Below are 22367 nucleotides of genomic sequence, written 5' to 3' on the forward strand. Positions count from 1 at the left end.
TGGGAAATTACTCAAGATTTGAGATCGCCAGGGCAGATCTCTGATGGTACTGTGGAGGAAAGGTCTTATGGTCCACCCTACCATCTAACTGGGGAGGCACCTGCACACTTGTTCAATTAGCTATACCCTTCACTCTGGCACTTGAAAGGGAAATGTCACATGTATCCGGAAGAAGCAGAAGAAGCTTAGGAGTATCGTTTGATGATAGAGTGTACCTAGATTCTACTGGGGTGCCTAGGGGAGTTTCTGATGAACATAAAGCCAGAAATCAAACTGCTAAATCAGTCATCACTGTTCTGATGGGTAACAATCAATAAGAATGGGGATAGGATTTATTACATTTATTATAATCAGCAGAGATTCATAAATTATACGAGGGATGAAATAAGAGGAATCGCTAAACAACTAGATGCCACCAGCAGAATGGCTTGGGAAAAGAGAATAGCATTAAATATGATGCTTGCAGAGAAGGGAGGTGTGTGCATGATGCTGGACAACTGTTGTTGCACTTTTATCCCCAACAATACTGCCCCAGATGGCACAGTAACTAGAGCATTGCCAGGGCTTACCGCCCTTGCTGGTGAATTCGCAGAAAACTCAGGAGTAGACACTGTCATCACAGGATGGTTGGAATCTTGGTTTGGTAAATGGAAAGGGATGGTGATGTCCATATTTACATCCTTTATGGTAGTAGCAGGAGTTTTGACAGTCATTGGCTGTTGCTTTATCCCCCGTGTGAGAGGACTGGTCCAGCAGTTAGTTGAAACTGCACTATTGAAACAAATGTCCATGGAGCCACCACCCTACTCAGATAAGATGATGATATTAAAGGAGAAGGAAAGAGAAGAAAGTGAAGAAGAGGAAGATTTCTACAAAATTACACCTTAGAGAGAGTTCGCCAAATTCAACAACTTATAAAGAAGAAAAGGGGGGAATTGGTGGAAAAAAAAGTTGATTGTTTTCATTGGAATTAGTTAACGTAAGCACAGGAAATCAAGGCATGTTGCTTTCTGGGAATGCACAATGTATGGGGGGGAAACGAGTACTAGATTGATATTCAATGAAAAAGCACTGACTGGGTGTACGAGACCAAAAGGCTAAAAAGCCATTGAAAACAGTAAGAAGGTTGCAAAAGATAAGAAAAGCAAAGGGAGGAATTAAAGGTTGATAACATTTGCATGAAACTGGTAACAAGCGTTGGATAGGTTGTGAACCTGTAGTACTCAACCAATGAGGAACCAGTGGAGAGAGTAAGTGTTGGGAAATGGCATAAAAGATGTGAAAATTGCTTCTGCAAGTGCTCTCCTGCTTGCAAGATGCCCACCATGGCAATCACAAATAAAATGCTACTTCAGTGAGATCCTTGCCTGAGCCTGTGTAGTTGGCTAATGAGTGTTTCTCATGCACAAGCAGAAGCGCAGGGTCCTGCCTGTGGGGAGGAACAAGCCCAGCACCAACACCTGCTGGGGGCAGCCGGCTGGGAAGCAGCCTGGCAGAGAAGGGCCTGGGGTCCCGGTGGGCACCGAGCTGAACAGGAGCCAGCAGAGGGCCCTCGCCACAAAGAGGGCTGCTGCTCTGTTGGGCTGCATTGGGCAAAGTGTTGCCAGCAGGTCAAGGGAGGGGATCCTTCCCCAGCACCGGTGAGGCCACATCTGCAGTACTGGGACCAGGTCTGGACTCCCCAGGGCAAGAGAGACCTGGACATACTGGAAAGAGTCCAATGTATGGCCAAGAAGATGCTTCAGGGCCTGCAGCACCTCTGCTCTGAGGACAGGCAGAGGGAACTGGGACTCCTCAGAGTGGAGTAGAGGAGTCTCAGGAGGATCTCATCAATGTCTATAAATTCCCAAAGGAAAGGTGTTGTTGTTTTGGCTGGGATGTGTTCTGGATTTGTGATGCAATTAGTTGTAACATCAGTTGTAACGCACAGCTGGTTTGGTTGCTGCAGAGTGGTGCTTGAACTGAGCCAAGCAAGGAGACTGGGGTGCACAAGGAGCCAGGAGGGGACAGAACCAGGACAGCTGACCCCCAGGGACCAAAGGGATGTCCCATCCCAGAGGGTGTCCTGCTCAGTAATAAAATCTGGAAAGGAGGAGAAAGGATGGGATGTAGGGATGACAGCGTTTTCCCAAGCAGCCGCTACGCGTGCCGAGCCCTGCCTTCTCGGCACTGGCTGCACTCCTGCCTGCTGACGGGAAGCAGGGAACAAACTCCTTGGCTTGCTCTTCTTGCACGTGTGGCTGTTGTTGGGCTGATGACGTGTCCTTATCTCAGCCCCTGAGTTCTTGCCCTTTTACCTTTCCCATTCTGTCCCCCAGCCCACCTCAGGGTCTCCAGTACCTGAGGGAATCAGCTGTGCTCAAGATGCTTTATAGTGATCTGGACGATAACCAGGCACCCAAAGATCCAGATGAAATCCGTTCCGTGTGGTGGAAGTTTATACAGAGTGCCACAGTTGTATGCCAGCATGCTGGCACTGCTGAACTGGAGTGATGGGATGGGACCAACAGTGGATTTGGTGTCCAGCTAACTCCAGCGTTCTGAAGAAAATCTCTTTCCCCCTATGGGCCTGCATCTTGGCTGTGGAGAAACTGCCCTAACAGGTCCAGCACGGTGAAGAACATATATCTTCCTGCTCATCCATATGGACCGGTATTTCAGCTATTGAGTCAACATTTTTCTCTGCAAGGGAGAGAGTACCATGGATACACAGCATATAGCAACCTGTGGTTTCATCTGTGTGACCATTGGTAGGACATGTGGAAGTGGGGTGGTGAACCTACCTCGACCCTAGAAGCCCAAGAATGTGAACTGCAAGGAAACACAGCAGCCAAAAGGGGTTCTCCTAGGAAAATTATTGCTCCAGTTTCTGTTGGGCAGTCCCCCAGAGGAAGTAGAAGGGCTGATCTTACTTCCGATCTTAACAAAGGGACTTCTGATTTGTTTTTACAAGACTTAAGGGGTGGATACTCTGATCAGGGTTAGAGAGGCTCTGCCTGTGGCCACGCAGAGGAAAGGGACAACCTGATTTACTGACTGTGGCTCCAATGGCCTGGCACATCAGACTTGAAAGAGCACAAGGCTCTAGTGGACACTGGCGCACAGTGTATGTACCCTAATGCCATCATGCTGCCAAGGGTGGGACCCCTCCCACAGTTGGAGTGCTGCAATAGATGGCTACAAGCTCTTCAGAAGGTACAGGCAACAAAGAAGGGGTGGTGGAGGGGCTCTCTATATTAGAGAGTGTTTTGATGTTGTTGAGCTCAGGGTTGGGAATGATAAGATAGAGTCCCTATGGATAAGGATCAGGGGCATGGCCAACAAGGCAGGCATCCTGGTGGGTGTCTGTTAAAGACTGCCAAACCAGGATGAAGAGACAGATGAGAGACCAGGAATGCTGACACCAGATGGGGCACACCTGACCAAGTGGGACAGTAGTGTCCTGGGCAGCAAGCTGGCTGGACTCATTAGTAGGGCTTTAAACTAGACTCGGTGGGGGAAGGGGATATACCTATAAGAGACGCAAAAGAGCCAGTGGATGCCAATACTCTAGAAAACAACAGGGAGAGACCTGTGGATCGTCCCATATGAATTGGGAATGACTCCTCTAAAAAGGTAATGCGGCCCATAGCCCGTAGCCCATAGCCCAGCTGAAGTGCCTCTACACCAATGCACACAGCATGGGGAATAAGCAGGAGGAGTTGGAAGCCATGGTGCAATTAGAAAACTATGATCTAATTGCTATCAAGGAGTCGTGGTGGGACGAATCACACAACTGCAACACTGGAATGGAGGGCTACAAGATTTACAGGAGAGATAGGCAGGGAAGGAAGGGTAGGGGTGTTGCCCTCTATGTTAGGAAGCAAATACATTGTGAAGAGTTGCTGCTGAGGAACAGCCACAAGCAGGTTGAGAGCCTGTGGGTAAAAATTAAGCAATTTTAATAAAGGCCTTAATAAAGGGCACCTTGTGGTTGGGGTCTACTACAGGCCGCCCGAACAAGGGGAGCCTTTTGATGAAGCCTTCTTGCTCCAACTACAAAAAGCATCGTGCTCAGGGACTCTCATCCTGCTGGGGGATTTCAACCATTTGGATGTCTGCTGGGAAAGCTACACGGCAGGCAGTAAGCAATCCGGGAGACTCCTGGAGTGCATTGAGTGCACTGAGGACCACTTCCTCGTCCAGATACCAGACAAGCCAACCAGAGGAGAAGCATTTCTGGACCTGGTCCTCACCAATGTGGATGACCTCATTAAAGAGGTTAAGATTGGAGGCAGTCTGGGTTACAGTGACCATGCCCTGGTTGAGTTTGTGATCTCGAGGGATGTGGGCCTGGCAAAGAGCAAAGCCAGGACCCTCAACTTTACAAGAGCAAACTTCCAGTTGTTCAAAGAATTAGTGGATGAGATCCCATGGGACACTGTCCTTACGGACAGAGGATCTGATCAGAGCTGGCAACTCTTTAAGGACATTCTTCGTAGAGCGCAAGAGCTCTCCATCCCCATGTGCAATAAATCAAGCAGGGAAGGCAGGAAACTGGTATGGCTGAGCAATGACCTCCTGGTAAAAGTTAGGCAAAAGAAGGAACTGCACAGGCAATGGACACAGGGCTGTGTGCCCTGGGAAGAGTACAGAAACGCTGTCTAGATCTGCAGGGACGGGATCAGGAAAGCCAAGGCACTGACAGAGCTAAACGTGGCGAGGGATGCAAAAAATAACAAGAAGAGGTTCTACAGGTATATTGGCCAGCAAAGAAAGACTAAGGAGAGTATACCACCTCTGAAAAATGTAGATGGAAGACTGGTAACAACAGACATGGAGAAGGCTGAGGATCTTAACAACTGCTTTGCCTCAGTCTTCACTGGTAGTCAGGCTTCCCACATTTCTCGAGTCCCCGAATCTCTAGGCAGGGGCTGGGGGAGCAGAGTCCCTCCCACTGTAAGTGAAGAGCAGGATTGGGACCTCCTGATGCAACTGAACAGCTACAAGTCTATGGGGCCTGATGACATCCATCCTAGGGTCCTGAGGGAACTGGCTGATGTAGCTGCCAAGCCACTCTCCATCATATTTGGAAAGTCCTGGCAGTCAGGTGAAGTCCCTGGTGACTGGAAGAAGGGAAAGATCACTCCCATTTTTAAAAAGGGTAGAAAGGAAGTCCTGGAGAACTACAGACCCTTGAGCCTCACCTCTGTGCCTGGCAACATCATGGAACAGATCCTCCTGGAAGCAATGTTAATGCACATGCAAGACCAGGAGGTGATCCGAGGCAGCCAGCATGACTTCACCAAGGGCAAATCATGCCTGACCAATCTGGTGGCCTTCTATGATGGAGTGACTGCATCAGTTGGCAAGGGAAGACCAACCAATGTCATCTGCCTGGACTTCTGTAAGGCTTTTGACACGGTCCCACATTAAAATTTGCTCCCTTCCAACCCCTACAATTCTGTGTGACATCCTGATTTCTAAATTGGAGAGATATGGATTTGAAAGGTGGACCATTTGTTGGATAAGGAATTGGTTTGATGGACGCACCCAGAGTAGCGGTCAATGGCTCTATGTCCAGGTGGAGGCCAGTGACGAGCGGTGTCCCTCAGGGGTCTGTCTTGGGACCGGTGCTTTTCAATATCTTCATCAATGACATAGATGATGGGATTGAGTGCATCCTCAGCAAGTTTGCAGATGACACCAAGCTGAGTGGTGCAGTTGATACAACAGAAGGAAGGGATGCTATCCAAAGATACCTGGATAAATTTGAGAAGAGGGCCCATGTGAACCGAATGAGGTTCAACAAGTCCAAGTGCAGGGTGCTGAACCTGAGACGGGGCAATCCCAGGCATGAGTACAGCCTGAGAGAAGAACTCATTGAGAGCAGCCCTGCACAGAAGGATTTGGGGGTTTTGGTGGATGAGAAGCTCGACATGAGCTGGCAGTGTGCACTTGCAGCCCAGAAGGCCAACTGCATCCTGGGCTGCATCAACAGAGGCGTGGCCAGCAGGTGGAGGGAGGTGATTGTCCCCCTCTATTCTGCCCTTGTGAGGCCCCACTTGGAGTGCTGCGTCCAGGTCCTGGGCCCCCAGCACAAGAAAGATGTGGGGCTATTAGAGGGAGTTCAGAGGAGGGCCACAAAGATGATCAGAGAGCTGGAGCACCTCTCCTAGGAAGAAAGGCTGAGAGAGCTGGGGATGTTCAGCCTGGAGAAGTGAAGGCTCCGTGGGGACCTCATCGTGGCCTTTCAATACTTAAAGAGTTCTTATAAAAAGCGTGGAGAGGGACTCTTTACTTGGGTAGATAATGATAGGACAAGGGGGAATGGTTTTAAACTGAAAGAGGGGAGATTTAGATTGGATGTTAGGAAGAAATTCTTCACGCAGAGGGTGGTGAAGTACTGGCACAAGTTGCCCAGAGAGGCTGTGGATGCCCCATCCCTGGAGTTGTTTAAGGCCAGTCTGGATGAGGCCCCAGCAAACCTGATCTAGTGGGTGGCATCCCTGCCTATGGCGGGGGGGGGGTTGCAACTAGATGGTCTTTAAGCTCCTTTCCAACCCAAGCCATTCTATGATTCTATGGTTCTAAGAGGCATTCTACAAGCAGCTGGCAGAAGTCATGCAATCGTCAGTGCTTGCTCTCATAGGGGACTTCAACTTGCAGGAGCAGGCTGTCTCCGTGGGCCATAAGAAGAGCCGCTGGGGAGGAAGACTGACATGGCTGAATAGGGAACTTTTGCTGAGTCTTTGGGAGAAAAAGAGTTTGCCTCCCACGGAAGAAGGGACAGGCAACTCAGGGAGAGTACAAGGAGTTTGCTAGCATATGCAGAGAGAAAATGTGAAAGGCTAAAGCCCAGCATGATAAGGATAAGGAAATGGCTGAGATTCTCAATGCCTTCTTTACATCTGTCTTCAACAGTCAGACCAGTTATCCTCAGGGACTCAGCCTCCTGACCTGGAAGTCTGGGATGGGGAGCGGAATAACCCCCCACAGTTCAGGTGGAAACAGTAAGTGACTTGCTGCTCCACCTGGACTGTCACAAGTCCATGGGGCCAGATGGGATCCACCTGAGGGTACTGAGGGAGCTGGTGGATGTGATTGCCGAAACACTTTCTATCATCTATCAGCAGTCCTGGTCAACTGGAGAGGCCGCAGATGACTGGAGACTTGCAAATGTGATGCCTATCTATAAGAAGGATCGTAAGGAGGACATGGGGAACTACAGGCCTGCCAGCATGACCTCAGTGCCAGGGGAGGTTATGAAACCAAGCTCATCCCTATGACGAGGTGACCCACCTGCAAGATGAGGGAAATGCTGGTGACGTAGTCTGCCTAGACTTCAACAAGGTCTTTGACACGATCTCCCCTAACGTTCTCCTTGGGAAGCTGGCAGCCCATGGCTTGGACAGGTACACTCTTTGCTGGGTTAAAAACTGGCTGGACAGCCAGGCCCAGAGAGTGGTGGTGAATGGGGTGAAATCCAGCTGGCAACCGGTCACCAGTGGTGTTCCCTGGGTGTCGATGTTGGGGCCCATCCTCTTTTATATCTTTATTGATGACTTGGATGAGGGAATTGAGAGCACCCTCAGTAAGTTTGCGGATGACACCAAGTTGGGGGAAAGTGTGGATCTGCTGGAGGGTTGGAAGGCCCTGCAGAGGGACCTGGACAGGATGGGTCAATGGACAGAGGCCAGTGGGATGAGATTCAGCATGGCTAAGTGCCGGGTCCTGCACTTTGGCCACAACAACCCCATGCAGTGCTACAGGCTTGGGAAGAGTGGCTGGAAAGCTGTGCAGAGGAAAAGGATCTGGGGGTGCTGATTGATGCTCGCCTGAACATGAGCCAGCAGTGTGCCCACGTGGCCAAGAAGGCCAATGGCATCCTGGCTTATGTCAGGAATAGTGCAGCCAGCAGGACCAGGGAGGTGATCGTCCCCCTGTACTCTGCTCTGGTAAGGCTGCACCTCGAGTACGGTGTTCAGCTTTGAGTCCCTCACTACAAGAAGGACATCGAGGCACTGGAGCATGTCCAGAGAAGGGCTGCGAAGCTGATGAAGGGCCTGGAACACAAGTCCTACGGGGAGCAGCTGAGGGAGCTGGGATTGTTTAGTCTGGAGCAGAGGAGGCTCAGGGGAGACCTTATCGCTCTCTGTAACTACATGAAAGGAAGTTGTGGAGAGCTGGGTGTCGGCCTCTTCTCGCAGGTAACCAGTGATAGGACTAGAGGGAATGGCCTCGAGTTGTGCCAGAGGAGGTTCAGGTTGGAAATGAGGAGACATTTCTTCTCAGAAAGAGCAGTCAGGCGTTGGGACGGGTTGCCCAGGGAGGCGGTGGCATCACCGTCCCTGGGGGTGTTTAAGGAGAGGTTGGACGTGGTGTTTAGGGACATGGCTCAGTGGGTGACATTGGTGGTAGGGTGATGGTTGGACCAGATGATCTTGGAGGTCTTTTCCAACCTTACTGATTCTAGGATTCTACAGGAAAGCTGGGGAGGGACTTTTTATAAGGAAGTGTAGGAATAGGACAAGGGGTAATGGCTTTAAACTAAAAGAGGGGAGATTTAGATTAGAAATGAGGAGAAAATCTTTACTATGAGGGCAGTGAGGCACTGGAACAGGTTTCCTAGATATGCTGTTCATGCCCTATCCCTGGAGGTGTTCAAGGCCAGGTTGGATGGGGCTTTGAGCAACCTGATCTAGTGGGAGGTGGCCCTGCCCGTAGCAGGGGGGTTGGAACAAGATGACCTTCAAAGTCCTTTCCAACCCAAACCATTCTGATTTTATGATTCTATGATAATTGTGGCTCACCTGGAAATAAAGCCTGTAGAGACCAGTCCAGTCCAACTCAAACAGTTTATTAGCAAAGACTACAAAGAATTATAATGAATCACCGCTTTTGCCAGCTCTCCAGGAGACTCTGGTCATCGGGTTTCCAGCAGGACTGCAGAAAAACTGCACAGTAAACCCCGCCCCCCCCCCCCCCCCCCCCCCCCCGCACTGGTGCAGGCAGAGTCACTTACATGTTCTCCAGACCATTTTTGTTCAGTTGCCACCTGCCTGTCTTGACAGCACAAACACTAAGATCACGCACTGCTGACAGTTGCTGAGGAAGCTGCAAAGCTGTCTAATTCTCTACATTGGTTATAAAAGGCTGTTACCCAACACAGACGTGCTTGGCAAAAGCAGTTGGGTTGGCTAGGGGCTAGAGGGAAGTTTGCCAGGCCCAGGCCCATGAGTAAGAATGGCTCATGGAAGTGTGGGCACATCTTAACCTAGGACATATACCTAGTAACCACAGAGTTAAAATTGCTGTCTAAATCCACATAGGCTGCTGCGTTAACTGCTTTAACAGCATCAGAAAGAGAACAGCACCTGAGTACTGAGTTTATGAATGTGTAAAACGATCCCTGCCCCCCCAAAAAAACAAAATAGCAGAGTTTCCCACAAATATTCACCTGCACACAGACCCCACTGTCCTTTCTGTAAGTGTGACGAGTATTTGCTGCAGGGAAACTGCTCTTTTGCCAGTGTCATTTCTTTTCTCATAGCAGCTGGTAAAATCGGTACTTTCTAATACTGCCTTTGCTCTTCATCTGGTACTTGGTCTTAATCTCGGCGGTATGACTGCTTGCTGCAGGAATATTTTTCTAGTTTGCTTTAAGGCAAAGCTGATGTAAATATTTATGGCAAGAAAGGAAGAGGACTTTGACTTTATCACAAAGCAAGGGAATCGCTGAGCAGTGGCATGAGAAGCACTCCTTATTTCATCCAACTTTGCAAGCAATTACCTTTAGTTTTCTTGACATGGTTTAAGGTCATAATCATTACAACAATATTTTGTGGTTATCCTCATATTATGTTCTTCTAAAATGCAAAGCACTTGCAGCTTTTCCTTCATACCAACTTAGCCTAATATTTCTCCAGTTCATCAAGTGCATTCTGCTTTGTAACTGTCTCCCATGAAGCAGGGATTTCTCCTTTGCCGTGAAATTTCCCATTGTAGTATTGCTCTAGCTGTGTCCTGAAATAAGACACAAACCATTTCCAGTATGCTTGCATGGATGGATCAGGAGAAATGTTCCAAGTGGAATAGGGATGTCCTGCATCCCGGTATTTCTTGTAGGGGATCCATGTGTCTTTACCAATCCTGAATAAGCAGTCACTTGAAACACTGCTAGAACAAATATCAATGACTAGGTTGTCTGTTTTATACCATCTGTATCCTGTCAAAACTTGTGGACGATGGAAGACAACCCGGTGGTCTCCATCATGGTTTGGCATAGTGTTAGTGCAAAGAGCCCCACAAAATGGGCACTCCTCCTGGCACCCTGCAAACTGCTCAGCCAGTATTGTGTGAGGCTGCCTTTCAAATGAGCTCATACGAGCATTAGCAAACTCTTTCCTGAGGTCATCAATCAGGGGAGACAGTGCTTCTGTCATGGCGTTATTCAGGAACTCTATGTCTGTTATCTCCTGGTGTTCAATATTCTTCAGGTCACTTCTGGGCAAGCTTAGCACGTCTCCAAGTGCTCTGCAGAATTCATCCAGCCAAAGAGAGATTTTATCGTTTCTGTCTTTTCTGTCTTTGACAACTGTGGTGGATGCAAAAACAGCTGACTGAATGTTTTCATAGTAACGAGTGAGGGAGTCTCTTAAAAACATCTCCAGCCTTCTGTTCTTATCTAAACAGTATGTCTCAACTTTTGTCTTAATGTAATTATTTAAAAAGTCTCCTGGGGAATTAAGGTAATGCTTGAAATTTTCAAAATTTTCTTCTTCTGCTAGGTATTTCAGTATGCAAGTTTCCAGAGTGGATCTATTGCCACTGAAATCTGGTATTTTATCCTTCATGTCTCGAGCTATGCCAAGAGCTGTCTTCTCATAGATGGCATGTCGAAGAGCTGGGGCAATCTTGCTGCACAGGAAATCGGCAAATGTTGTGATACAAGAGGCTCCTTGGCAGGAAATCTGGAAACTTTTAAAGAAGTCTTCTCTCTTGCTCTCCAGGTAGACGACTGGATCGTTTGCTTTCCTGAATGCTGCATGCATGTCTTTAAACCTTTCTGCTGCCATTCTGCACAGGTACAGTGATAAATCTATTCTGTAATCTTTATTAAAACTGTAATTTGCAGTGTTAGGAACAGAGTTCATACCTTTCTCCACTTCATTTAGTATTTCATGAATAAAAGTTCGACTGTAATCCATTTTGTCCTTTTCCTTCTTCTCAATGTTTGCCTTCACACGCATTGTGATGCTATCTGTAATGTGGTGCATGTTGCTCACATCGGCATTGTCAAAACTCTTAGGAATGATGCCGAACCGTTTTTTCTTAGACACGTGTTTCTCTATGTCAAGAGAAAAGACAGTCTTTTGGTATAACTTCCTGATTCGTTTATCTACATTAGGCTCCCTAAAGTGATCTAGAAGGACATCTTCTATGTCCACATCGATGTCCACCTGTTCCAGAGCGGGAGCAGCAGAGACTTCAACAGAGACTTCAGCAATCCACCGCGTCCAGAGAGAAATGAATTGTTTTCTCAGTTCACTTTTGCTTAATTCCTGGCCTTTTAGAGACAGGGCCAACTGTCTGCTCTTTTTCAGGAGCTCCTTTCATATTTGGACTTCCTCTCATCCAGTTTACTCCGGCTCTTCTTTAGTTCTATAAGTTTCTCACACTTCCTTCTTGTTTCAACAAGAAGGGACTCTCTCAGTTCTTTCAGCTTCAGTTCCGTGCTGCTTTTCCACTGGATCAGTATTTCACGGTCTCCGTCTTCACCGAAGAATATTTCCATCTTCTTGGTGACGGCATCATTTGTCTCTTGCACCAGTTTTTCAAGGTGTTCCATGGTGACCTTCCTCAACTCCCCATTCCGAACCTTATTTTCCAGTTTCATTTGCAAGTCTAAGATGTGACTTCTCAGCTGCCAGGTCCACTGACTAAATGCGGTTTCCAGTTTCTTGTATGCGGCAATCTCCACTGAATTCTTGAAGCTGAAAACGAAGTTTTCGTTCAGCAAGGCATTCCACAGGTCACTAATACGAACTTTCAAGCTGGAGAGCCTCAAAATGCTGCTCTGCGATTCCTTCTTGGCAGCTTGGAGAATTCTGCTCTTTAATTCCTGGACGTTCTGGGAGTAGGTGGGGTTGGGCGGTGCCATCGGTGGGTTTCCTTCCCACAGGTGAGCAAAGTAATGAATGTGGGTGTTCACGTCAAAGCGGATGACGTCGCTGAAGCAGGTGACGTCACAGAATTCCTGCTGGGCTGCTATCACGGTCATTTCATCCAGCTTCTCCTGCAGGCGTCTTTGTCCTTCCATGTTCTGTTCCTTTGCGGTTATTTCGCCCACGTTTTGGTGCACAAACAGGCAGCTTGGGGAAAGATTTACTTGCTTCATCCTCAGGAAAGCCTGCACAGCAATCTGAAGGACGTCTTGCATTTCCGAAGGATTTTCTCCAAAGATGTTGATCAGAGTCATGTTGCCCATGCCAATGACAAAGGTGGCCAGCTCATTGTCATGGTTAAGTGACTGCTTATTGGCCATCTCTATGGCACGAAGTCCTTCTGTGTCAACAACGAGCATGTAATCAAAGTTCAAATCCTGTTGAAGCTTCTCGTCCACTTTAACGAGCTGCATAAACGCTCCCCGGGTGCACCTCCCTGCACTGACATTAAACTGGAGACCAAACATGGCATTCAGCAGGGTTGACTTCCCTGTACTCTGGATGCCAAGCACAGAAAGCACGAATACTCGCTTGTCCCCTAGCTTCTCAATTAACCTGTCAAAGATGGCTCCAATCCATTGCAGTGGTATGTAAGAAGCGTCACCATCCATCAGCTCAACGGGATACCCTGAAACCATCAGATCGGCGGCAATTTCAGGCAGTGTGATAAAGCATTTTTCTTCGGAGTTTGTTGATTCCAGCGCCTCATAAATCTGCCCTACCTCTCTCAAAATATGCTCAAGGCCAATGGACGAATCATTGATTTCATCGGAAAGGGCATCTAACTTATTCATCAATATTCTTTTCAGGTCGCTTTTTTCATTGCTTTTCTTTAATGCCAAGATTTGAGACCATAACTGATGATACTCTCTCTTCAGCTCGTCAAGGCGATCAGAGGACAGGTCGTCCATGAAGACCTTCATCCACTGCAGAAAGAATTTCTTGATATCGTCTGGCTGTGACTGGAGAAAGCCAAGGACTGATTTCATCAGCTGATTGAGGGGGAACGCTTTGTCTAGTTGCTTTTTTCTTATTGCAGACTTCTCCAATTCAATTTGGCTCCGATGATGCTCTATGCTCTTGTTCCTCTTTTCCTGCAAGCGAGTGAGTTCTTTGTCCTTTTTACACCACATGTACCACAGTTTTCCCTGAAGAGGCAGTAGCTGTGATTTGATCTCAGACAACTTCTCTTTCTTCAACAGGTTCACCAGCGTGATTGCCTTTTCTTTGGCTGTCACGCACGCTTCTGCATCTTCATCGACTAAGAAGCCATGCTGGCGAGCTGTGCTCAGACATGCATTGAGGCTAACAAGTGTGCTCAACCCTTCCACTAGGTCTCGGATGGTCTTTGTCAGCTCACCCATTAATTCTGCTTCATTTCTGTTCTTGATCCCTATTCTTATGTTTTGGCTAGATGGGCCAGCTGCAATGCTCTCTTTCTCAGTGAAAAGACAAACCAAAGGCTTCTGAGACTGCCACAGATCATGTAAAATTTTCCTGCCTTTCTTGTTGCTCTGATCAGACTCAGAGACAAGAACCACGTTCACGTCAGAGATCTCCTGTAAGAACTGCAGCTGGAGTTCGTGATCCCTCGCATCTCCGTGCAGGTTACAGAAAGCAACAGGACCGTTAAAGCTGTCGTCGTCGCTACCACGGGGAATGTACCAGGAGATCTCCACAACACCTTTCATCAGGAAGCAGTCTTTGGTGCTGCCTTTGCAATGTCGGTGGAAAAAAGTGTCATGTTTTTGCTTGCTCAGCAGGGCATTCAGGAGCTGAGACTTGGAAGAGGAAGGAGAGCTGCCGATGCGTAGGAAGGACACGATGGGTGTCTCTGCCTGACAAATGAGTTTGTTGTTGTGACTGCTAATCCTCGTCTGCTCTCCCGATCTCACCGTCCCTTTCCAGCTCTTCTTGATTTGGCTGAGGGACCAGAGAGGGAACTCTATCTGTGAAGTGCACGGGTTTGGTACCAGGAGGGGTAGTGCAAACTGGCAGAAAGCAAGCTTTGATGAAAGGTACTGTCTCATGAAATCATCAGCACAATGAAAAATTGCCATCTGGAGGTCCATGGGGTGCACATGACTCTCCCTGCTTGCAGATTCAGGGGCTCCTTCGTCTAAGTCACTGAAAAGTCATCAAAGGAATCAGAGGGCTCGTGGTCCTCCACCGAGGTGTTTGGTGTGGGCACGACTCCCGGCTTACTTGCCTCCTTGCAAGTCAGGTACCTCACCCGATAATCCACGGTCAGTAGCCTTTGCAGGAAGTAAAATGGTAGCTCGCTGTCCTTGCTGGGCTGGCTGTTGTGTACAGATGTCTGGTATATTACGTGGAAATCTTCTGTGCCCATTTTTCTTGGATAGTACCTTTCCAGCCCGAGGCGCTTAAGTAAGTTGAGGAACTCTGGGTTTGCAGTGGCTTGATTTGCTTTGGATGTGCTGCTGTCTGATTTGGGTTTGCATTGACTGGGAGGCTGCATGCCTTGAAAAGCATCTTCCATGTCTTTGATTATACTGTCTTTCTTCAGGTTGTCAGATGTGTCTTCCAGTTGCCCAGCAATGAAGGATTGCAAATCTCTTTCCAGCATCTCCCAGTCTTTGAATGCATTGTGCTTTTCAAGGAGAGTTTTCATCTCTGTAGACCATGCATTTTTCATCTTTTCTTTCATGAAAACTAAGCGGTCATTCTTCTGCTCAGGGGTCACCTTCTTATTTTCGGATGTTATGGTGAGGCCCGTCAACAGCAGGAAAGCCTGAGCTCTGTAAACATCCTGTTCCTTCAGGCTCTGATATTCGTTATGTGCCTTTTGCATTTCCTTTATCATGAAATTAATTTCTGGACACCCAAGGAGGTACTGAAAAGTGCTGCTTTCTACTTGGTATCCCGTGCTGGTTGTAACTAAGAGCACTAAGAGTTCTATGTCTTCCTGTGCGCCTTGCTGCAGAAACTGGAGCAAAGAGTAAACAGCCAGGCTTACAGTGAAGGTGACTTTAATCTTTGCTTCATGAATGGTGGATGCAGAAGTTGCCGGTGCGTAGGTGACTTCCTGGATGTACTCCTTCATTTGCAGCAATGTCTTAGTAAGATCTTCAAGATTGCAAATACTGGGAGTTTCGGGAAGCATGTGCTCTGTGTGGAAGACCCATTGCATAATGAAGGAAGCCCCAGGGAAGTCCTTGACAGAATAGATGTGAGGATCCAGCAGGCACTGCAGCAGAGATTTGATATAGGTGGTGTTTTCTGGAGAAGATTTCTGGCAAAAAGAAACGGTATTCACCAGGAACTCCTGCAACGCTTTGTCTGACAGACATATGTTGATCCAGACACTGTGATTTTTTGTTCTGTTATTCAGACCCTGTTTAAAATCTATCAACGTGAGCAGTTTCTTTTCATCCACCGTCCCCTCCCAGGTCTTCACGTGCTCCAGGAAAGCTTTAGCCTCTTCTACGGCACTGGCCAGTTCCTCTCCAAAGATCACGCTGACGCTGTGATTCGTTAGCGCTTCGTACACAGCCCTGAGGCTGCTGCTCATTTGATAGGAGGATTTAAAATCGCTGCTGTGGTTGGACAGGATTATGTCCCACACTGGGATCAGCTGAAAGCCCCGGTCGATCACACACCAGGTTGCGTTATTGGCCACAAGCCCGCATTTCCACTCGGGAAGGGAATCCGTCTCTGATGGGCCCCCTGTTTTGGTCACATAGAGCTGAACTGCTGTGTGGGCGCTGCTTCTATCTCTTCCCTGAAATGATGCCTGTGAGCTGGAGTTTGAAGCATCCACCTTCAATCCTGCATTTCTACCAAAGCCGCTGAAGCTAGCCCCGATGTAGCCGTTCAGTGCTTCAGATGTTTGTTGCTTCATCTCTTCCCATTGCTCTGCCCTGAAACCTTCGGCAGATGCTTTCCACCAGAATATACCCCCAAAGTGGAGGGGTCCCTGGTTCACGTGGGACCCAAACCTGCTGAAGAAGCTGGCACACCTGCTCTTCAGTAGGTGGAACCTCTCTGCCTCCTGGGTGATGCTCAGAAGCTGTTCAATGTCTTGCAGCTCTCGCAGGGCCGCGTCTGAGAGGCGAAGCTGGTCCTTTTGGAAGTAGTAGGAGGCCAGAGGGATGTACTGGTACTTGGCGGTGCAAATGTATGTCTGCTCCGAGCGTGACCGATGGCAGTCCTCTGACTGTGAGGACTTGCTGTAATCTACACCTGTTTCAAGACTGAACCCCCAGAACCCGGCTTTGGCAGAAGCGCTGATGCTGAACCCCAGCTGCTCCATGGACTTGGTGAAAGTGGCTTCTGCTGCAGAGGAGGAGAACTCCTTCCTCTCAAGCAGTGACCCTTGCTCTGGACCAGTGAGCGTGAAGCCATCGGGGACCCTGATGAGTTGCTCTCGCTTTGCCAGCACATCCTCCAGGCTGTTGGTTCGGTAAATACCCTGCAGAGCCAGGCCTCCCGATGCCCGCCTCAGGACCTCCTTGTCGGAGACATTCTCTCTCTTTCCCATGGACTTCTCCTGCTGCTCCAGTTGCTTCTGGATGCTCGCCAGCTCATTCACCAATGTCTTCTCTGGTGGTGCCCAGTACTCCTTGGGAATGTCCATGGCTTGCCATAGTGCCTCCTCTTTCTGTCTTATCATTTCCTTGCTGTGGCTGCGGCTCTTCTGCATTTCTTCCAGCTCCTGTAGGATTGACTTGGCTGCTTCTTGTCTCTGCTTCATCAGCTCCAAGCGCTGCTTCTGCAGCTCATCAACAGCTGTTTTGTTGTCTGTGATTCCCAGGAGCTTTCGGAGTGCCTTGGTCTCCCAGGCGTACCGTACTTCGCACTCCAGTTTAAGGTAGTCTTCATATTGCAGATGTTTCAAAGCATCTCTTGACTTAACACCCAATATCTCCGACAGTTTGGGGAGCCAGTATTCTTCATCAAGTCCTTCCTTCTCAAATGCTTCTGCCAGCAATTTCTTAGCAAGATGTGCCTTTTCCCCAGCATCTGCTCTCTCCTCCTGTGACCCCATGGCTGTGGAAGGGGAAAACAGACTTTTGTTACATCAGGTTAGAGGAGGCCACCACCCCTTAGAAGAGGCCTCTCCAGAGTTTCTGGTCCACAGATTTCTTCTGCCCTGCTGCTGGAACCCAGCCTCGGGCACTCCTGAGAAAGACAGACACAGACAGACACACACACAACCACTGACATGGCTACACAAATAGCCATGGACAAGGCACAGCCTTCAACAGCACCCATGTATAACCTACCAGGACTGGTCTCACCTGTCACTGGCTCCTCGTCCTTAGAGCGCTCGCCCACGCGAGGTAGAGAAAGGGATTGCCTGGAGAGAGGCAATCTCTGGCCCACCAAGTAGCCACCGGAGACCAGATAACCTTAATGAAGCCAATGCTCTCACCATCCACATACCCTTACACTTTTGTCATGCAAAACTACTAACTAAGGGAACGAAGATGGTAAATCGTCTAAAGGGGAAGACATATGAGGAGTGGCTGAAGTCACTTGGATTGTTCAGCCTGGAGAAGAGGAGACTGAGGGGAGACCTCATGGTGGCCTCCAACTTCCTCACGAGGGGAGCAGAAGGGCAGGCGCTGCTCTCTTCTCGCTGGTGACCAGCAATAGGACCCGAGGGAATGGCTTGAAGCTGTGCCAGGGGAAGTTCAGGCTGGATCTCAGGATAAGGTTCTTCCCCAAGAGGGTGGTCAGGCGCCGGAACAGGCTCCCCAGGGAAGTGGTCACGTCACCGAGCCTGCCAGAGTTCAAGAAGCGTTTGGACAATGCTCTCAGATGCACGGTCTGATTTTTATTTATTTTTGGGTGTTTCTCTGGGGACCCAGGATAAACCATTGGATGCGATGGACCCATTGGATTCGATGATCCTTGTGGGTTCCCTCTAACTTGCATACTTTATGATTTTATGTATCTAGTGGGAGGTGTCCCTGCCCAGGGCAGCTGGTTGGAATTGGATGATCTATAATACTCTTCCATCCCAAACCATTCTAGGATTCTTTAGGATTTTGGGCCTTGGTTTGTCATGGTCAGGCAGATGACCTGGGAATGCACAGACTCTATGTCTTGGGGGCTGTTTTCAGAGCATGATGCAGGGAGCAGCCGATGCCTGCCCAGGGCCGTGGTGGAAGGGCCCTGGGGGAGCTGCCAGAGGAGCATGAAGCCCACTTGGGGTGGTGTTGGAGGATGGTGTGGTTTAACCCAGCAGGCAGCCAAGCACCACACAATCTTTCGCTGGCTCCCCCCACCCCCACAGCAGGATGAGGGAGAGAACTGAAGAAAAAAAATGTTAAAAGGAAAAAAAAATCCAGATCCTCTTAGAAGCTCATCTAAGGCACATGGGAAATTGGGAGATGGTTGGTGACAGCCAACATGGCTTCACTAAGGGCAGATCGTGGCTGACAAATTTGGTGGCCCTCAACAACAGGGTTACAGCATCGGTGGATAGGGGAAGAGCAACTGACATCACCTACCTGGACTTGTGCAAAACATTTGACGTGGTTCCCTGTAAGAAACTAAGTTGCATTTTTGCAGTAGAGAACTAATTTTCTGTATTCCAAGGTAGTTGTGTAGTCATAATAAGGAGAAATGCTAAGTAGATAAGTGGACAGTAGAAGGCCTCACTGTTCCAAAGTAAGGTGGAAGCTTGAGAAAAACAGGATGAGCAGTGTGGGAACAGTAAAACAAAGATCACAGGTTCTCAAAACATAATAAAGGGGAAAAAAAAAGGGAAAAAGGAGAAATTAAAGGGTTGAAAAGAAAAAAGAAAAATCGTACATATATGGCATAGAGGAACGTCGAGTAGCTTGTGAACCTGTAGTACTCAGCCAATGAAGAAACAGAGGAGGTGATCAAGTGTTGGGTAATAGGGAATAAAAGGTTATGATTTGTTTATTAAAAAGCGCTCCTAATTGACAGGATGCCCGCCATTGCAATCGCGAATAAAATAAGCTTCACAGAAGATCCTGTCTGAAGAAAATTATTTGAGATTTTTCTCACATTCCCCATGATAGCCTTGTCTGTACATTGCAGAGAAATAGACTTGACGGAGGGACCACTTGGTGGGTAAGGAACTGGCTGGATGGTCACACTGAAAGAGTTGTGGTCAAAGGATTAATGTCCAGGTGGAGACCAGCAATGAGTGGTGTTCCTCAGGGGTCAGTATTGGGACCATAGCTGTTTAACATCTTTGTCAATGATATGGACACTGGGATTGAGCACACCCTCAGCAAGTTTGCTGATGACAATCTGTGAGGTGCACTCTACATGCTGGAGGCAAGGCCTGGGCAGACAATGGATTGAGAGTAGCCCTGAGGAGAAGGACCTGGAGATGCCGGTTGACAAGAAGCTCAGTGTGAGCTGGCATGTGCGCTTGCAGCCCAGAAAGCCATCCGTACCCTGGGCTGCACCAAAAGCAGCGTGGCCAGCAGGACGAGGGAGGGGATTGTCCCCATCTGCTCTGCTCTTCTGAGACCCCACCTGGAGTCTTGCACTCAGCTCTGGGGCCCCCAGCACAAGAAGGACATGGAAGTATTAGAACAAGTCCAGAGGAGGCCAGGGAGATGATCCAGGGGCTGGAGCACCTCTCCTGAGGGAGACCAGGGCTCCAACTGAGGGAGCTGGGGTTGTTCAGCCTGGAGAAGAGAAGGCTCTGGGGAGATCTTACAGCGGCCTGCCAGTACCTAAAGGGGGCTGCAGGAAAGCTGGGGAGGGACTCTGTCAGGGAGTGGGGTGATGGAACAAGGGGTAATGAGTTTAAACTACTTAGGGTAGGTTTAGATTATGTATAAGGAGGAAATCTTTCCCTCCAAGGGCAGCGAGGCCTTGGCGCAGGCTGCCCCGAGAAGCTGTGGACACCCCATCCCAGGTGGTGTTCAAGGCCAGGCTGGATGGGGCTTTGGGCAACCTGGTCTAGTGGGAGGTGTCCCTGCCCATGGCAGGAGGGTTGGAACTGGATGAGCTTTAAGGTCCCCATATTGGGTTTACGTGGCAAGATTTTGTTAGCAGGGGTCTGCAGGGGTGGCCTCTGTGAGAAGAATCCAGAAGCTCCCCCATGTTAGATAAGGGAGGGCCATGCAGCTTCCATAGGCCAGTGCAGCAGGAGGGCAGGAGGTGCTCCAGGCACACAGCAGCAGTTCCCCTGGGGCCTGTGGAGAGGCCCCTGGTGGAGCAGGCTGTCCACCTGCAGCCCATGGGTCCCACACGGAGCAGATCTCCACGCTGCAGCCCGTGGAGGAGCCCCCGGTGGAGGAGGTGGATGTGGCCTGGAGGAGGCTGCGGCCCATGGAGAGCCCCCGCAGGAGCAGGCCCCAGGCCGGAGCTGCAGCCCGTAGAGAGGAGCCCACGCAGGAGCAGGGGTCTGGGGGGAGCTGCTGCCCGTGGGGGACCCGTGCTGGAGCAGTTTGCTCCTGGAGGATGGACCTGTGGTACGGAGCTGTGTGGGAGCAGTTCTTGAAGAGCTGCTGCCTGTGGGCAGCCCCCGGAGGCTCAGTTCGGGAAGGATGGCATCCCGTGGGAGGGACCCCACGTGGAGCAGGGACAGAGAGGGACCGAGAAGGAACGGCAGAGACAATGTGTCAGGGACTGACCGCAGCCCCCATTCCTGGTTCCTCTGTGCTGCTCGGGGGGAGGAAGTTGTCTTTTTTGTTTGTTTGTTTTGTTTTTATTTGTTTCTCAGTGCTTTAGCTTGTTAGTTATAGGTAATAAATTTCTCTAATCACCCTATGCTGAGTCTGTTTTCCCGTTACAATAATTGTTGAGTGATCTCCCTGTCCTTATCTCAATCCATGAGCCCTTTTCATTACATTTTCTCCCACTTTTCCTATGAGGATGGGGAGCGAGAGAGCAGTTGTGGTGGAGCTCAGCTGCCCAGCAGAATAATACCACCGCAGTCCCTTCCAATCCAAACCATTCTAGGATACTATGAAGTGCTAAAAACTTGTGGGTTGAGAAGAAGACAGTTTAATAGGACAGAAAAGGAAGGGATAATGATGATGATGGTAATAATAATAATGAACCAATGAATATCCAAAGCAAGTGATACACAGTGCGATTGGTCACCAACCACCGACTGAAGCCTAAGCCTTGCTTTAGCAGCGGCCACCCCCCAGCCCAGCCAACTCCCCTAGATATAATTGCTGAGCAGGATGCCCTCTGGGATGGGACATCCCTTTGATTCCTTGGGGTCAGCTGTCCTGGTTCTGTCCCCTGCTGGCTCCTTGTGCACCCTGGGCTCCTCGCTGCCAGGGCAGCGTGAGGAGCGGGAAAGTCCTTGGCTCTGTGCAAGCACTGCTCCACAACAACTAACACATTGGTGCTGTCAGCATCATTCTCATCCTAAATCAAAACCACAGCCCACACCAGCTACAAGGAAAAAAATTACTCCATCCCAACCGTGCCTCTGCCTGCTGTGGGTGATGCTGCAGCCCCCAAGGCAGGGAGAGGACCCCTGTGCTGGGTTGGCCCCGGCCAACAAGGAGCACCCAGCAGCTGCTCACCCGCTCCCCACCAACAGGACGGGGAGAGAAGTGGAGACACAAAAGCAAGACAAGCTCGTGGGTCGAGGTAAAGAGAGTTTAGGAAGGAATGGAAAGCTGCACATAGGAAAGCAACGTAAGGAGTTTGTTCGCTGCTCCCCAGAGCCCAGCAGCTGCCCCATGTGAGAGAAAAACCAGCTCCAGCCCAGCTGGGCTTGTGGCTGCACTGGCTCTGCAGGGCTGGCTCCTGCAGCAGCAGCAATCACCGCCCCATCCAGCCCCACCACCAGGCTTTGCACCTCTGCAGGGCATTGGGCTGTCCCAGGGGGCCTCCTGCTTCCCTGCCTGCTGCTGCCCCAGCCCCCAGATCCTCCCTGCCCTCCAGGGCAGCCCTTGCAGCACGGCCCCCCACCTCCTGCAGCAGCCTGACCGGAGGGAGCTGCTCCTCCATCCTGTGCCCCCGAGCAGAGCCCATTTCACCTGTGTGAAAAGCCCTGCTGCCCCCCTGGCACCTCGCAGCCCAGCAGGGGATGGGTGAAACAGCGAGCAGGAGGCCAAGGGGGCTCCGCGTGTGGCCCCTGCCCTGCCCAGCGCTTGTCAGCAGGGACCCACCTGCCCTCCCTGGTGCTCTGCAGCGCCTGCACAGCCTCAGCCCAGCTCCAGCAGCGTCTCAGCCCAG

At 49.7% G+C, this 22367-nt stretch overlaps 1 pseudogene; it reads right to left on the minus strand.

Annotated features, from left to right (window-relative positions):
- Positions 1-9195: 9195 nt before the first annotated feature.
- On the minus strand, positions 9196-22367 carry LOC121067558 (annotated as a pseudogene).

This window comes from Cygnus olor, chromosome 3 (assembly GCF_009769625.2).
Source record: "Cygnus olor isolate bCygOlo1 chromosome 3, bCygOlo1.pri.v2, whole genome shotgun sequence".
Classification (NCBI taxonomy): domain Eukaryota; kingdom Metazoa; phylum Chordata; class Aves; order Anseriformes; family Anatidae; genus Cygnus; species Cygnus olor.